The sequence below is a fragment of the Bidens hawaiensis genome, unplaced genomic scaffold (genome assembly GCF_021521415.1).
Source record: "Bidens hawaiensis isolate Kalapana, Puna unplaced genomic scaffold, B.hawaiensis_p1.1 tig00006076_1, whole genome shotgun sequence".
In the NCBI taxonomy this organism is placed as follows: domain Eukaryota; kingdom Viridiplantae; phylum Streptophyta; class Magnoliopsida; order Asterales; family Asteraceae; genus Bidens; species Bidens hawaiensis.
Genome location: NW_027491402.1, coordinates 129469 through 147961, shown reverse-complemented (window position 1 = coordinate 147961; position 18493 = coordinate 129469). Strand labels below are relative to the sequence as shown.

The 18493-nt window shown below is 40.8% G+C and overlaps 1 pseudogene; it reads right to left on the bottom strand.

Moving 5' to 3' along the window:
* Positions 1-15193: 15193 nt before the first annotated feature.
* LOC143631464 (small nucleolar RNA R71) lies at positions 15194-15292 on the bottom strand (annotated as a pseudogene).
* Between the last annotated feature and the right edge of the window lie 3201 nt (positions 15293-18493).

Below are 18493 nucleotides of genomic sequence, written 5' to 3'. Positions count from 1 at the left end.
CAATCAGAATCGGAAGTCAACAACAGGTGGATGTCAGTTTCTTGGAGGCAGATTAGTGTCATGGCAGTGCAAGAAGCAGACCTCAGTCGCCATTTCAACCTGTGAAGCAGAATACATGGCAGCATCGAACTGCTTCTCCCTGGTTCTTTGGATACAACAGCAATTGCGCGATTATGGTCTGAATTTCACTCATACTCCTATTTGCATAGATAACACTGCTGCTATCTCAGTAACTTACAATCCCGTAAAGTATAGCAAAACTAAACACATTGACATCCGTCATCATTTTATACGGGATTGTGCTGAGAAGAAATTGATTGTGCTCGAAAAGGTTGATACGTTAGATAATTTCGCTGACTTGTTTACTAAAGCGTTTGACAAAACTCGTTTTCAAAACCTTGTTGAGCTGAATGGGATGATCAATCCCGAGTAACCGTGTTTTTCGTCTTTGTTTATAAAAAAAAACGTCACTATCGCTTAGAATTATGTCGGTTGCCTCAGTTTGAAGGACATATCTTCGGATATGTTTGGTCCTCATTTCTACTTGTAGAATATAAGGATAGCCATTAACCAGATGACTGAAAGTGACCGGGGCGGTTTATGATGTGTTTTTAATTCTTTCGCTGAAAATTAGTCGTTCATACTTAGTTAGAGGGACACATACTTATATGTGGTCGGTCCAGCTGATCCATTGGATCTTTAGGATAGCCGTTTACCAGAAAACTTCGACTTGATCGGGGCGATAGAAGTTAAAAAAATTTTTGGGAGATGAAATTATTTTTCAAGTCTACTACTTCGTAAGAAGTTCCTTTACTATGTTTAACAGAAAATTGATCCAACCTTGGAAAGTGATAGATATACTGATTCTGTGTGCTTAACTAGTGAAGTTATTAGGCCTAAAAGACTTTAGAACAGTCATTGTATGTCATGGTAGCTTTTTATGGTGCGTAAAAGTAGAAGTGATACTAACTAAATCTCCTCGATTTTACGTGGAAACTTCTTAAGAGTTGTGCATGTTTCCATATATATCTTTCCGAATGATAGGCAGAAAATCGATTACCCAGTCATACACGAGCCCGTGAGTGTTCTGATTCCCGAGAAGATGGTGTGTCAAGAAACTGCAGTGATCCAGATTTGGGACTTGCAGTAGTTTACTTGAAGCAGTGTAAATATTTATAAAAAAAAAAATTATTATGTGTTACTGAGACATTCTAGAGCTTATAATGTTAATACTTCTCAATCATGATGTAAGAAAGAGAACGGGAAGAAGAGTCTAAAGATCGAAGAGTACTTACTATTTAATCAGACACTACGGGTCGAGGCCAACTCGGGGTGACTTGGGGAAAGCCAAATACGCTTTGAGAATAGATAGGAGACATCACAATCTCTGAGGTGTTGCCCATTTAAGTTTTGAGCTTAATTGAACCTAACCCGTATCACAGAAGCAATGAAAACCATTCTAAGTTATTTACCTGCTTACAACCTGTCTCTTTATGTCATAATACAACTGAACATGGATCTGTGTGACAATCACTTAATTAGTATGATTCCTGTTCAGATCTTTTCTAAAACGTGGTAGTCCCTGTCGAGACTGAAATTTGATCCCGTGTACTTTATTTTTAAAATTTTATTCTACTTATGTGGTTGTATGATTTTATACCTGGTTACTTGGTCTTGATCGTATCATTTAACTCTTTAAAGGATGTTTTAAAACTTAATTGCAAATTGTTCAAATTATAGGGATTTGTTTTGTAAAGTTTAATATCGGCGAAGTTATCCATAACTTCGCCTGCAATAGGCGAAGTTATCCATAACTTCGCCTGTATAACTTTGACCCTATATAAAGGAAATTTTAGGTCAGACTTGTTATTATTTTCAAAATCCGACGAACTTATCTTCCTGTAACCCTAAGCGAACTTATAGCATCGAATCATCTGTGTTATTTTTCCTCAGTTCTAATCCGATTAAAGGTGTGTAGGGTTGTTGTATCGTATAATCACTGTCATTGATGTAAATCAAAGGTCGTTTCGACCCGTTTCGTGACCTCGGTCTTTTGAAACCTCAACACCTGATTTTCAAACCTGTTATTACGTGGTCGTAATCAACTTGATCGTCTAGATCGTCTTAAAAACATGTTTTACAAGTTCCGCAATCTCCAAATTGACCGAAATCACATCGTATTGAACGTCTAACTGTTGCCGATTCATACTCAGGCGAACTTACAGTTTAGGCGAAGTTATCCTTAACTTTGCCTGAGGTTTAACTTCGCCTGACAATTAATTATGTAACAGTATATGAGGCGAAGTTGTGGTTAGGCGAAGTTATCATTAACTTCGCCTGGCTCTTTTTACTTAACATTTATCAGGCGAAGTTCAAGTTGAGGCGAAGTTGTTCCCAACTTCGCCCCACCTCTAACTTCGCCTATACTGAATAAATCATAACTTCGCTCATGGTAACAGGCGAACTTGTGATTTGCCTCGACGTTTCTCTAACTTGGTTTGTTTTTGTTGCAGAAATGGCAGCTGTAGCTGAAGCAGGTGGTGCAGGTGGTGATGAAGGTGGAGACAACAACCGACAGTTTTTCCCGGGGCATAACATGTACATCACATTGGACCCGGATGCGAGCGGTGTTAATGATTTCCGCGAGATCATCACGTTTCTACTCCGCTCGCGTATATTCCACGCGATTACCACAACACTGCCGATATCTTTGCCAAACATAGAAGTTTTCTGGCAGACAGTGGAATATGACTGTCGAGTTGAGCCCCCGGTTATGCGTGCAACGGTCAATAATCAAATAGTACAGTTCTCGTCTGAACAGATCATAGTGGCTTTACAGTTTGGGGATGAAACGAGAGACGATCCTACAGACTTTGTGGCTCCATTCAGAGATGGTGCGTTTCTGAGAATGGGATATTCTGGTCCTTTGGGGGATACTCAGAGACGCAAGGGGTTCTTGCTAGACCAGTGGCGCTTTCTCATGCATGTGATAATAGTGTGCATGTCAGGGAGAAAGGCTGGTACAGATGGAATGGGTGCAACCATGCAGTCGGCGATGACTGCTCTGACTTACAATAAGCATTACAGCTTTAGTCAGATGGTATTCTACGAGATAGATCGACAAAGACGAGCGGTGGCGCGTGAGAGATTTCTTATGTATCCAAGATTTCAACAAATGATCTTGAATCACGTCGCTCCCACGTTACCTCAGCGCCGCATAATTAGATATGTGGAAAGTGTCAGCAAGAGGATCTTCGCTCAATGCAGATCATCCAGTGCGAGGAGCAAACCTGAGCTCCGTCCTCGACATACTCCTTTATTCGGGTACTTGATCAACCAAGAGTATGTTCCAGCTCGTGGGGACGAGTTTCGGGATCCTCAACCACAACAGGCTGGAGCACCTCAACCACCTGAGGTACAACAAGCTATACCTGCTGCTCCTGTTGTGTCACCGGAGGAAAATGTAGACCTTGATACAGCGTTTGGAGGTCAAGGATTTTTTGATATGAAGCGTGTTGATCCTGAAGAAAATGTACAGGTCTCGGTAGCACTGGTTTCGAGTGTGAATGTTACTAGGGCAGCTACGACGGTGGCTGATTCAGATTCTTCAGATGATGATGTGGCTGAAGCGAGACGGATTTTAGTAACACAAGAAAGGATTCATGGGAAAAGAAAGAGAGCCGATGATGACAGTGATTCAGATTTTGAGGAAGAAGTACATCAGTTGGTTCGTAGATCGAGAAGGGAACGGACAGGTGCAGGTTCAGGAGCTGGTGAGAGCTCAAGGGTGGTACGTTTCACTCCACCCGCACTGTCCGGTATGACTATAGTTCCTACAACATTACCAGTTACAAGGCCAAGCGCCACGGACGTTCCCATGGTGGCTACCTCATCCTCATTCGGCCTCCCACCTACTACATTCCAACTCTCGGCTCTGGAGATTGTATCTTTGCCACCTCCAACTCTTACTCCATCGGAGGTCGTCGCAAGATTTATTGAGTCGACAGTTGTAGCTACTGCAGGGTTGTCAGTTACGATACCACCTGCGGTTACGTTTACACCTACTTCTGAGGTCCCGGTTGCATTAAAAATCCCTCCTCAGTACACTCAAGATATATCACATCTGAGGTTTGATTTTGATGCAACCTTATCCGACTCGGAATGAATAGCAGCGCTTGAAAGGGTCGTGGCAGAACAATCAAGGGTAAATCTTATCCAGACCCATGCTATTCAGCGCCTCGTTGCAGAGAATCAGATACAGTCGTCCCTGCTGATCGAACATGGAAAAATAATTGACGCTTTGAAATAGTTCTTGGCATCTCAGGGGGAGACGAGCTGTAAGGGTGATGAGCTGAGGACTAAGAAGCGTAATGATCGAGACGATGATCCCAATGCATCGAAAGGTGCAGGTGGAGAGTTGCCAAGAACTGAACAAGCTCTTGGGACTTCCACATCTCAGGGGGAGTCAACCAGTGCAGCTGGCGATTCAGGGGGTGATGAGGTGGTGGTCGTGGATGCTGAGATGATGGATGATGAGGTTATAGGTGATGACGATGTGTTACCGGTTGAAGAGATAGAGAAGATTGGTGCTGAGATTGTTATTGATAGTGAGATTGAAGAGGGAGAGATTGTAGAGGAAAACGTTGAGCACGAGATTCCGGAAGTTGATAAGTCAGATATAGGTCAAGATATGGGAAGCGATGAGACAGAATGGGAGGAGCAGCCAAGATGGAAAGAAGGCTACGCTCAGTGGTTTATAAAGACTAAGAAACCGGCGGTCCCTACTATGTTCAAGAAAAGTTACAACATCAGGGGTTATGCTGAATCGAGAAAGGGGATTATATGCTGGTTATATGATGAGCAGTTGAGGCTCTTTGTGATTAAAAGGTATGATGGGGTTCAGTACTTCAAGAAACTGTTGAGATCGTTGAATACATTACCTGAGTGTGAAGTGAAGGACTTAGCCAGATTGGGGTTGATAAACAGGAGTGATGATAACATGGCTAGGGTCATTGGAAAGATTGTTTGGACGGAAAGTATAAAGGAGAAAAAGTTCGAGCTGTTAAAACCACATAAAGGAAAACTTATTGAAGATAAAGATAGAGGGATGAGAGCAGATGGCAAGCCTTGGATGATCATGAAGTATAAGCCGATTCGGTGTTTAAAAGAAGTGCCGATGAAACAAATGCCCAAGGATGTGCTCAAGGATCTGAAGTGGTGGTATGTTGATTGTGAAACAGTTGAAGCAGTAATGGAGAATGAAGATGAACAAGAGCTGCTGAGAGTGTATGATCCAATTCACTTGGTGAATTTGTCTCAAGCTGATCTGCATGTGCTGAACGAGAAGAAAATATTTTATATTCCTGCTTGGAAAGAAGAAGCGAAGAAATATCAAAGAGTTGTTTCGGTTTGTGTACGAGAAGGCGTTCATGCTTGAAGATGAAAGATACAAGATTGTTGAAGATTACAAGACACGTGCTTGAAGATAGAAATACGAAGCTACTGCCAAGGGGGAGTCTGTTGGTACATGATGTCAGTAGTTCAGTGTCTAGTGTCTGTAATCGAGTTAGTTGGATTTGGGTTTTGTATTAAGCGAAGTTGGTACTCAAGTTCGCCTGATATGGGCGAACTTGTAGAACAAGCGAAGTTAGGGACAACTTTGCCTAAACATGTTAGGCGAAGTTGTCGTCTGATATAAACATTAGGTTACGGCTAGGTTTATTATAATTGTACAAGTTTTCAGTTTACGAGTTATTCAGTTTGTGTAATCGTGATCAGAGAATCACGTGTTTCCAGTTGCAATACAACGTGTCTTTGTTTATTGTAACGTGTGTTTGATCGTGTTAACGTGTATCTTCTTCTACGCTCGTATCGTCTTACGTAGGGATTCCGCACCTACGTAGAACGAGATATTCCGTGTAGATCCGGCTGGGAACCTACAGCCATCGCAATTTTCAGCAAACTGGTCCACACAACCAGTCCAAACGAGGAGTTGCCGAAAATGATTTCTACATAAAATGTCAAACTTGTTCTAATTGTGGCACTCTTGGTCATATTGCCAGAAATTGTCCACATCGTCCATATGTTCCATTTTATGGATTTTATCAGAGGAATATGCCCTATATGCCTCACAATTCATACAGGCAAAGATTCAGGCATTATCCGGCTAATCCATCTAACGATGATTGGAACCGAAACAAATGCGGCAAGTTTAGTTCTCATCAGACCAAGCCTAAAATGTTTAAAAAACAGATTATTAGAAAAGGTGCTTCGGCTTCAAAAGCGAACACAAATTCTAAGCCAAAACGGGTGGAAAAGACAACCTCGTCTTATTCCAACCCCAAAACACCGGAGGCTACGACAACCATTCGTACATATAATGCCAAATCATACAATGGCAGACACAAATGGTTGCCTAAATCTCCGGCAAAGAAATCTGAAAAATCCACGTTTGATGATAAAAGGGACATGTCATGGCAACCCGTGAAAACTTTAAATGCATTAGGATCACCCAGTGTAACTATGGACTGGGTACCAAAATCTAACTAATTCCGCGCTTTATGCAGGGACAGCTATGGAGGAATATCATCAGACCTTGGTATGTTGATAGTGGCTGTTCCAGGCACATGACAGGAGACATTTCCCAACTACACGACATTCAAACCTTTAACGGTGGGTATGTGTCCTTCGCGGGAGGAGAAAAGGGAAAGATCACATAGAAGGGTACTGTAAGTAACGGTGTTCTAAAATTTGAAAATGTTAATTTCGTTCCTGAATTGAAGCACAGTTTGCTAAGCGTGTCACAAATCTGTGACAAAGGGTTTTCAACTCACTTTACTAAGAAAGAATGTTTGATTTTAAAACCTGGTATCATTATACCAGAAGACTGGATTCTTGTTCGATCACAACGAAAAGATAATGCTTATGTGATCGACATGAACAAAAATGTTCCTGATGAAATAACATGCTTGTTTTCAAAAGTGTCGGAACACAATGCTATTCTTTGGCATCGTCGTCTTGGTCATGCTAATACGAAAAATTTAAATCGTCTTGCTAAAAATGATTCCGTGGCTTTACCATTAAAGATTTTGTTACTATTGAAAAATGTATGGCTTGTGGCTTGGGTAAACATCATCGTAAAACTCATAAACCAAAATTGATTAACACCATCTCATCAGTTTTTCAATTGCTACATATGGATCTCTTTGGTCCAGTGCATGTTTTAAGTCTTTCACGCAGCTCTTATTGTCTTGTTATTACTGATGACTACTCACGTTTTACTTGGGTGTTTTTCTTGTCGAGTAAGAGTGAAACTGCAGATTTGATCAAAAGGGTTTATAGTGCTCATGGAGAACCAACTGAACTTGAAGCTGAAAGGAATATGTTGTGATAATGGTACAGAATTCAAGAATGCATCATTAAATTATTTCTGTTCAGAGAGGGGAGTGCTTCGTCAATATAGTTCAGCACGGACACCATAACAAAATGGTGTGGCTGAAAGAAGAAACCGAACTCTTGTTGAAGCGGCAAGGACGATGTTCTGTGATTCTAAGCTGCCATTATTTTTCTGAGCAGAAGCTATTAATACGGCCTGTTATGTTCTGAATCGGGTGATAATCATCAAATCACAAATGAAGACTCCTTATGAGATTGTCTATGGACATAAGCCTACTATCACGTACTTCAAGGCTTTTGGTTGCCCATGCACTCTACTGAACCTTGAGTCTACTCCGAAATTTGGGGCCAAAGCTGATGATTGCTACTTTGTTGGTTATGCGGGCCATACTGCTTACAAGGTCTACAACAAGTCTACCAAACAGATTCTAGAATCTAATGATGTTCGTTGGTTGGAAGAAAACGAGACTGATGCTCGTGTTGGTCCGAACTGGTTATTCGATTATAATGAACTCTTCAAACCGTTCAATGTGCTTCCGCTCATCAACACAAAACCTTCAGGCAGCACTACAGTGGATGCTGAGAAAGATGACTCACATGCAGTATCCCACATCTCTCCACTCCTGGATGATGATGTCCCAGAACCAGTTAATGACGACAAACCCGCATCTGTTTCTCAGCCGAAAGCAGTTCCAGAAAATGAATATTCGCAAAGTCCGTCTGAAGATACCACGACAGTTGAGAGGGAGAGTCCTATTCGTCAGATTTTCGGGAGCACACTATTTCCCGATGTCATTCCGAATGAATATGTCGCCAGCACTTTGTACTCACATAGTACAGCGACCTCCGGATGGAAGAACCCCCTTGCTGACATTGACGTGAATTTGTCAAACCTGAATTCTACCAGTGATGTTCCCGATCAATTACTTCCTTCAAGAATTCAGAAAGATCATCCAATTGAGAACGTCATAGGTCCTCTTGAAACGGGCTTGTCCACTAGAAGTCAGACTGGAAATATAAACAGTTGTTTGTTTTCCTGTTTCATATCTCAGATAGAGCCAAAGACATTAGACATGGGCCTTCAGGAACCCAGTTGGGTAAACGCTATGCATGAAGAGTTAAATCAGTTTGACAAGTTGAAAGTTTGGAGATTGGTTGAGTTACCGAAGGGAAAGAAAGCACTTGATAAGAGATGGGTGTTCCGAAACAAGCAAGATGACACCGGGGTTATTGTTCGAAACAAAGCTCGATTGGTAGTTCGTGGGTTTCGTCAAGTTGAAGGGATGGATTACACTGAGGTTTATGCTCCAGTGGCTAGACTTGAAGCCAACAGAATTTTTCTGGCCTTCGCTTCATTTATGGGGTTTAAAGTGAATCAAATGGACGTTAAGATTGCATTTCTGTATGGCGAGGTCAAGGAAGAGATATATGTGGAACAGCCATCGGGTTTTATTGATTCCTAGAGGCCAAATCATGTTTACAAGTTAGACAAGGCATTGTATAGGCTTCATCAGGCTCTTCGAGCATGGTATGCTACATTGACAGCACATCTTTTAGATCATGGCTACAAGCGAGGAACCATTGATCAAACCCTGTTCCGCAAAACTGTCGGAAAAGATTTGATCTTAGTCCAGATCTATGTAGACGACATTATTTTTGGATCCACTAGTACTGAATTGTGTGCAGAATTTGAAGAAGTTATGAAGAAAAGATTTGAGATGAGTTCGTTGGGTGAGATGACAACATTTTTGGGGTTACACGTTCGCCAAAGCTCGGCGGGAATTTTGCTGCGTCAAGGAAAGTATGTTGAGGATATGCTCGCAAAGTTTGAATTTCAAGACTCCAAGAGTGCTAACACTCCCATGGCGAAAAGGCCTTTACTATCATCTGATCCGGAAGGGAGTCCCGTAGATCAAACATACTATCGATCAATGATCGGGTCTCTAATGTACCTCACCGCCAGCCGACCCGATATCATGTTTGCAGTTTGTAAGTGTGCTCGTTTCCAGGCTAATCCTAAACTCTCTCATTTAATTGCTGTTAAACGTATTTTTAGATATCTGAAGGGACAACCGAAGTTAGGTCTTTGGTATCCCAAACAATCAGAATTTGATCTTTATGCTTTTGCTGATAGCAATTATGATGGAGATGATATTGACAGGAAATCCACATCTGCCGGATGCCAGTTCTTAGGAGATCGTCTCATTTCATGGCAGTGTAAGAAACAACAAGCGGTGTCCACTTCGACCGCCGAGGCAGAGTATGTTGCTGCATCAGCTTGCTGTTCTCAGGTTATCTGGATGCAAAACCAGCTGCTGGATTACGGTTTGGAATTTCTTGATACTCCCATTTTTTGTGATAATGATGCTGCCATTGCAATTGTTAAGAATCCAGTTCAATATTCTAAAACCAAGCACATCGATATTAAAATTTATTTTATTCGTGACTGTTATGACCGAAAATTGATTCACCTTACAAGTTCACACTAATAATAATGTGGCGGACTTATTTACAAAACCGGTCGGAATAGTCAAATTTAATGTGCTTGTGAGCCTTCTTAAAATGCTTTGTTTACAGGATTGAGTCTTTTGAGTGTAAACTCGTACATATTTTCTTAATTTGTACAATTTTAGGGGGAGAAAATTCAAAAAGCCAAAAATTTAGTGTGTGTGCGAAAAAAAAATTTTAAAAAAAAAAACCAAAAAAAAATAGTATGTGTATGTAAAAATCACTCTCATTTAAAATTATGTCGGTTGCTCAAGTTTGAAGAACATGGACCAGTATATGTTTGGTCCGGTGATCCACTTGTAGAATCACAGGATAGCCATTTATCTAAAGATTGGAAGCATCTGGGGCGATTGTGATGTTTTTTTGTGTTTTGAATTCTTTTACTTAAAATTATGTTGGTAACTCTAAGTTGGAAGGACATGTAATTTCATATGTGTTTGGTCCTGTTAACCACTTGTGGACATACGGGATAGCCATTTACCTGAAACCTAAGAGTGACTGGGGTGACTGAGTTTTAAACTGTATTTTGGGAAATGATATTATTATTCAGCTAAAAGCTTTTCAGATAGCTTAAAGTATTTTTAAATGAAAATTGATCCAACCTTTGAGAAATGATAGATAAATTGATTTTGAATGCCTAACGTGTGAAGTTATTAGGTTAAAAAGGCTTTTGATTAGTTATTGATGTGTGTGGAAGCTTTTCAAGATAATTAAAAGTTTGAAGTGATATAAACTAAATTTGCTAAAATTATTGTGGAGAGTCATTTTGATGATATTTGCATGTCCCTAGATACATCTCTCCGAATGATAGGCAGAAAAGCAATTACCCAGTCATACACGAGCCCGTTAGTATCTTGATCGCCAAAAAGATTACATTTCATATTTGTGTTAAAAAAAATTATTATAATTTGTCATTAAAATTGTTTTCTAAAAGCTTAAAGGGGTCCCAGGGAACTACAGGGGTGGGGCACTCAAATAAGTCCTAAACATCCTGAATGTAAGGTTTGTAAGTCCGGATGGCATGTGAGTCCAATGTTCAACCTTAAAGCTTAAAATCATTTTGTATAGAGAAAAGTATTTTGATCAAGTACTAGGGGGTTGGAGTCAAATTAGGGTGATCTAGGGAAAGCCAAATACGCTTTGAGAATAGATAAGGGGCATCAGAGGTCCATAAGTGATGTCCATGTAAGTCTTATGCCTAATCGAATCTAATCATATCACTAATGCAATGAAAATCATGAAAATTACCTGCTATCAACCTTTTCACTATGTCACAATAATGCTGAAAATGAATCATTGTGAAAGTACCTTAATCAATGTGATCTCATGTTCGGATCTTTTCATAAAAGGGTGGTTAGTTTTAAATAGCTGAAATTTGATCCCAATATATGTTGATTTTCTAAAGACTGGATAGGTGAATTCTGTTTTAGTTTTATTTTATTTTACTCTTATTTTTCTGTTTATTTTGGTTTTACCTCAAATCTATTCGTGTCTAAAAAAATGTTCTAAGAAATCGTTTTCACATGCATCGGGTTATTTTTTCAAAGTGCATTGAGAAATTTTAAGAATAACTGTTCTCGGTTAAACATTATCTCTGAGTTCTCGGCTCTATCATTCTCGGTCCTAGTTGCTTGTGATGATGATGTTCTCGGCCGTTTCTCTTTCTTGGCCAGATTTGAGAGTTCTCTGCCTTCAGTGAATGGTTCTCGGCCACATGTTTTCTGTAAACAACTGTTCTCTGCCTAGTTTGATGTGACCAGGTGGTCTATAAAGGCACTTATTACTCTTGAAAATCACAACTTCTTTTATCTTCTAAAAGCTTCTTTCATTCTAACCATCAAATCTTTCATCTATCTCGCCGCCTTACTTCTTTTCTTGTCCCCTGGAGATTCTCAAGTAAATTTCTTTAAATAGGTAAAGAACTTCATTATGGTTGAGAGGTTGTTAGTGATTATTAGATTTTGTTGATTCATCGTTTAGATGGCTTGTTTGCTCTCTGTTGAAGTTACTGATGGTTGGTTTAGTCATTGATTGTAGTTACAGGTTTGGTCATTAATGGCGATTCGTGGCATGTTGAAGATGATAAACAGTGCTTTGAGGTTTTCGGCATGGACTAACCAGATTCTTCTGTTCAATCAGAGAGATCTTCGTTTTGAAGAGTTTTTGAACATTCTCGGTCAAACCTTGATTGAGGATTTGTTGGTTCTACCAAAGATACATCGTGCTTGACTTTTCTGAGTCAATCATGCCTAATATTCGCTGCTATTCATGATGACAAACATCATGTTTATCTATTTCATATGGATAGTGGCATGACCTGTGCTGGTTCCCTAGCCAGGTCTTAAATTAAGACATTAAATATGACACTAAACCTCCAAGTGTCTATTTGGAAGCCACAGTATATATGCCGAATGGCCAAAATAAAAGTATAGATGGACGATGATTGACTACCGCCAAAGCAGTTTTGATCAAGCAATAAACCAAGGGGGAGAATGTTGGGCTATATTTGTGGTTTATGCTTGTATTTTGGGCTTAAGTCGGGTATATTATGTGAACCGAGAACTCTATGGTTCTCGGTGGGCTTTGGGCTTTTGTTGGGCCAGTGTGCTGGCTACCCTATATATAGATGTCTTTGTATAAGGTTAAGGTTGTTAATTCACTTGTGTTTTTGGCCGTCTAAGAGCTGTTCTAGAGGAGTTTGTATTGATAGTGCTTAAGCAGCCGATGTATAATAATACGTGTGTTTTGAAGCCATTCTTGTGTTCTACGTCTCTGTGTTTACTTGTGTTCTTGAATCATCTAATGTTGGAATTCCGTACCAACATCTAGATTGTTGATATCATAATTGTAGTGATACAGATTCGGGACTTACAGAAGCAGGCCGTAGAAGATGGCGGCGGGAGGTGGAATGGCGGGAGAAGACGGCGGCGGCCGGCGGTGGTGGACGCCTGATGGTTGGGTAAAAGTTAGTTTGGTTTATTTATTAATTAGTTACATTTATGTTAATAAATGGACGAACATTGGTACTTCAAGTGTTATTATGTGTTTTCAGGAACTTGGAAGTTATGGAGCTTATTGAGGATATTTACAGCCTTGGAATGAAGACCTAGAAGTGAGAGATTGGAAGTGCACGCATCACAAGGCACTAAAGAGAATAAAATAATTTTTCTGGTGAAATCTTCGCGCGGTACGAAGAAGCAGGAGAGGCAACTTCGCGATACGCGAAGTTGCAGAAACCAGGCCCGACTATTTTGTCCTTCGCGCGTCGCGAAGGAGCAAGCCAAATCATCTTCGCGATACGCGAAGATGCTTAAGTCGGCCAAAGTTAGGGTTCCTCACTATATAAATGATTTTTCCACCCTATTCGAGAGATAACAACTTCCAGAGGCAGAATAGAGAGCCGATAGCAGTTTCCGATCATCCCGAAGCTTTCGGTTTGTCCTAAGATCTTATGTTCATTAAGATAAGTACTTTAAAGATTATGTCAATGTCCGGCTAATCGTGTGTGTTCGTTCTAGGCTAAGGTTTTGTGTGAAATACTGTTAAAAACAGATTCTTATGCTTAATGAATAGAACTTGATTGATTTTATATGAATTTGTCTTGCTTAATTAGTTATTTGGTTGATTAAGGTTTGTGTTTGCGATTATTGATTTGTGTAACGTTTGTTTGGTTGTTCATCAACATTTAGGGTTAAGCTCTTGTGTCACTGAACTAGAATCATCAAACCTTGTCATTGAGTGAGTTGTCCTAGACATAGAACTGGCAATTGTGGAGTCCGGGTTCATTTGTGTCAACAATTTGGTTGAGTTATTGTTTGTCATCATAATTCAAACCATAAGACTAGCAATTATTGCAAAACCAAAGACGAGAGAATATGTGATTAACGTATGGAACACGTAACCCGAACCTATAATGAATACTTTTTATTAATATTATTTACAAATCTTTTAAGTAATCATTTGGTTTTAATTAAATCTTTTCTAAAAACCGCTTGACATCGTCTGTCCGCTTAGGTTAAATAATTAGTTATAAATTAAATAAACTTGCACTTTCCTTGAGTTTCTGTGGAGACGACCTTACTTACCTGTACTTATTATAGGTATTTAAGTATTAAAATTGATTGTTTGAGTAGATCGCGACAGCCAACGTCAAAATGGCGCCGTTGCAGAGAACTCAACGCGCTTAGTGCTAGTTTAGTTTAGTTTAAATTAGCGTAATTTAGTTTAATTTTTAGTTCACTTTCTTTTCTTCGTTGATTTTATGCGGTGTGTGCTTGTTTGGTGTGTACAGTTAATCTTTCAGGTTGATGCATACGAGATTTTCCTGAGACAAGGGGGTGTTGCAATTTGATCCAGAGATTGAGAAAGCCGCTAGAAGAAACCGATCAAATCAAAGAAAAGGTGAATCCTCGAGGCCAAAAGAAGAAGACATGAATCACAGGAATTTAACCCATACCCAATCCCACCGGTGTTTCAACCCGACAATCTTAACCCACCACCTAATCAAGAACAACCCATTCCACAAAACATTCCACAACATATTCCACAAAATCCACCACTCAATGACCTACCACCACTCCACCAACACATTCACCAAGACCGAAACCCAAGAGCTCAAAGAAGATATCAAATGAGAGATGATCGGTCCATGAGGTCTGAACCACCAAATAATCGGCTCGATTTTGAGTTCGAAAGAGTAGTTAATCGGCGGAGGTTGTTTGATGAATTTGATGAGTTTGAAGATGAAGAATAGATGGAAGATGCGCAAGGGGGTCGATATTATATAAGACAACAACCCCCCCCCCCCCGAAAACGAACACCCGAGCCCGCGCAACCACCAAGAAACCACCGAGTCCAAAGAAGACAGAAGATTCCCGAGCCATAATTTCCCGAGTACGAGTTTGATGATGGGGTCCCGAGGGCATTTGTTCCACCACCCGTTCAGGGAGTTCAAAGCCTTTTCATTCCACAAGTGGCCACAAACCCGCTCCCCATTGTGATCCCGGTTAGAGAAGGAAGAACGTTTTCAGTGAGACAAAGCAACTTAACCGTGATGCCTACTTTTCATGAGACAAAGCAACTTGAGCGAATTTAATGCGATTTGTGCCACTATCTCAAGTAAAGGGTTCACTGTTGATGAAGTCAAGCTAGTGGTTTTTCAGTTCAGTCTCAAAGATCTAGCAAAACTATGGTTTTTATCTCTACCGTCAGCAAGTATTTACATTTGGCAAGATCTAGCTCAGCAGTTTTTGGACGAGTACTACACACCACAAAGAACATCCAAGGCCCGAACCTCCATCAGAAATTTTCAGCACGAGTCGGGCGAAACATTCCATGAAGCTTTCACGAGATTCAAGAGGTTATTGAGGACCTGTCCTCATCATGGGATAGCGTTGTGGGAGTTGATTAAAGCATTTCACGATGGCTTGTCGAGTAACGATGTGCGTGATCTTCAGTCGACCACAAATGGGTCTTTTTTGACTAACGATGAGAATGAAGATTGGCAGCATTTAGAACGACATGCAATGAACTCGAAGAGGCAAGTTCAGTCGAATCGCATGGTAAAAAGGGCGGTTGTGAAAGCCGTGGATAGTGGTGAGTTGGATGAGCGTATGGCTAGGTTGGAGAGAAAGTTGGATCAGTTTATGGGGGTAGGAGTGAAAGAGAAAGGTAAGTCGAGAAAGGCGTATCCAGTTTGTGAGGGTTGTAGAGGAATAGGCCATGTGGTGGCGACTTGTGGTGTAGTGATGGAGGACGAAGAAGAGGAAGAAGAAGAGGTGAATTTCGTTCAGGGTGAGAGGCGATACAAAAATGGGAATATGAATTCAAACACCTATCACCGGGCCTCCGGAACCACCCCAACTTCAGTTATGGAAACCCGAACACACAACAAAACCCGAATTTTCAAGGTAATTCCCAAAAGGCAGGTTATCAGTCAAATAAGAGGTAGTATGGAATGAGAGGGGTAACGGTCAAAGCGGGTACAATCAAAAGGAGTCGAGGGGTTACAACAAGGGTTATTAGAAGAGTTATCAGCAGGGTCAGCAGAGTCAAGGAGCAGCGCAAGGGCAAGGAAGTTCTTCATGTAACAAGGACGAGTCGATTAAGGATGTGATGGACTTTCTGAAGCAAATGAAGACAATTCAGGAGGCTCAAAATAAAAGCGTGAATCAGAGATTAGAGCTCCAAGATAAAGCCAATGCTGCAAGGGATAAACAGGTGAGCCAGCTTATTGAAGAAGTGTCCAGTTTAAAGAGAAATCCATCCAAGTTACCAAGTGATACCATGAAGAATCTGAGCCATCATAGTAGCAGTTCTTCAAACGATAAGAGTGCCCATGTCAACCAAGTAAGTACCCTTAGGAGTGGAAACGTATATGATAATGGGGTAGCTCCACCACCTTTTGTTGAAGGTGTGGTGGAGGACTTGGAGGAAGACAGGAAGAGTGACGATGAGTTTGAAATTGAACCGAAAAATCAACCGAAACAGATAAATAACAATAAAATTGAAACTGAAATTAAAACGGGATAACCAATCGCCAAGGGTACGGACCCAACGAGTAAAACCGTTCTGTTTCCTCGAGCATTGGTGAACCCCAAAACCTCATCAGCACTTAGAAAGAGGGGCCCACAGTAGGAGGAAATGTGGGAAATATTTATACAAGTAAAAATTAATTTATCCCTCATAGATGCAATTAAACAAGTCCCTGCATGTGCTAAATATTTAAAAGACTTGTGCACTCAAAAATGAACTCACAAGTTGCCCAAACAAGTTGACTTAACTGCAAATGTGAGTTCAGTTTTGACGGGTATCCTCCCACCCAAGCTACAAGATCCGGAAACGCTAATTATACCCATTCAAGTGGGCGATTTTAAAATGACTAGGGAGTTGTTAGATCTTGGGTCTAGGGTGAGTATTCTCCCGGGAAGCTTGTATAACCAGTACGACTTTAGTCCACTTAGAAAAGCCGACACCACCGTGGTGTTGGCTGATTTGACACTCTAGCTTCCTAGGGGAATCGTGACCGATGTGATTGTGATGACAGAAGATTTCTATTACCCGGTTGACTTCCTGGTTCTAGACTACGTGACGGTTGACCCGAAACGGCAACCGAACGTGATTCTCGGTCAGCCCTTTTTGGCCACCGTGAATGCTTTAATAAACTGTAGAACCGGGGTAGTGGACATGGCTTTTGGTAATAAGAATCTAAGGCTTAATGTGTTTTCAAACATGTCTAACCCTCTAGTGACTGACGAATGCTTCGCGGCTAAAGTCATTGACGGGTTGAACCCTCACGAAAGTGAGGATGATGCCACGGAGGAGTGTGTTATTTGTTGCAGGAAAACAGTTGAGCATGTCTTACAGTTGCAAGAAGAAGAAAAAGCAGTGGAGTTGTATACTGTAAGTATTGGGAAACCGCCAGGTCTTAGCAGGTAGAGAGGTTGCCTGACACTATTGATTCGAAGTTGAGACCATCATTGGAGAGCCCACCGGCTGTTGAATTGAAGGAGCTCCCGAAACACCTGAAATACATGTTCTTGGGGGAAGGAGAGACTTTACTGGCCATCATCGCAGCAAATTTAGAAGACGAGCAAGAGAAGGCGTTGGTGGAAGTCTTGAAAGAGCATAAGGCAGCGATTGGGTGGACGATAGCAGATTTGAGAAGGATCAGCCCATCCATTGTCATGCATAAGATCATCACCGATCCCGAGGCAAAACCCGCTCATGATGCACAAAGAAGGTTGAATCCAAGAATGCGGGAGGTAGTGAAGAAGGAGGTCTTGAAGTGGTTGGACGTGGGAATCATTTTTCCGATCTCAGATAGCACGTGGGTCAGTCCAACACAAACAATTCCTAAGAAGGCGGGCATTAAGATAACCCGTAACGAGAAATGTGAGGAAATCGCCACCCGACCGGTAACCGGGTGGCGGATTTGTGTTGATTATAGAAAGTTGATTGCGGCAACATATAAGGACCATTTCCCTTGCCGTTCATTGACCAAATCATCGAGAAACTTGCAGGTCAGAAGTTTTATTGTTTTCTAGATGGCTATTCGGGGTACAATCACATTGCTATTCAACCCGATGACCAACATAAGACCACTTTCACGTGTCTATACGGCACTTTCGCATTTAGGCGAATGCCTTTTGGTTTGTGTAATGCCCCGGCCACCTTTCAAAGGTGTATGATGAATATCTTTTCAGATATGGTTGGGGATTAACATGAAATGTTTATGGACGATTTTTCGATTTTCGGTTCATCTTTTGAAAATTGTTTGAATGAATTAACTAAAGTTTTAAAAAAGATGTGTGGAAAAAAATTTGGTCTTAAGTTGGGAAAAGAGCCACTTTATGGTTCAAAAGGGGACGGTTTTGGGACATGTCATCTTAAGTAGGGAGATTGAGGTTGACCTGGCGAAAATCCAAGTCATATCTAATTTACCACCATCTACTAACAAAAAAGGGATAAGAGCATTTTTGGGTCATGCCAGTTTTTACCGACGGTTCATTAAGAATTTTAGTGTCATATCTAAACCGTTGTGTAATTTGTTGTTAAAAGATGTGCCATTTGTTTTTAACAAAGAATGTCA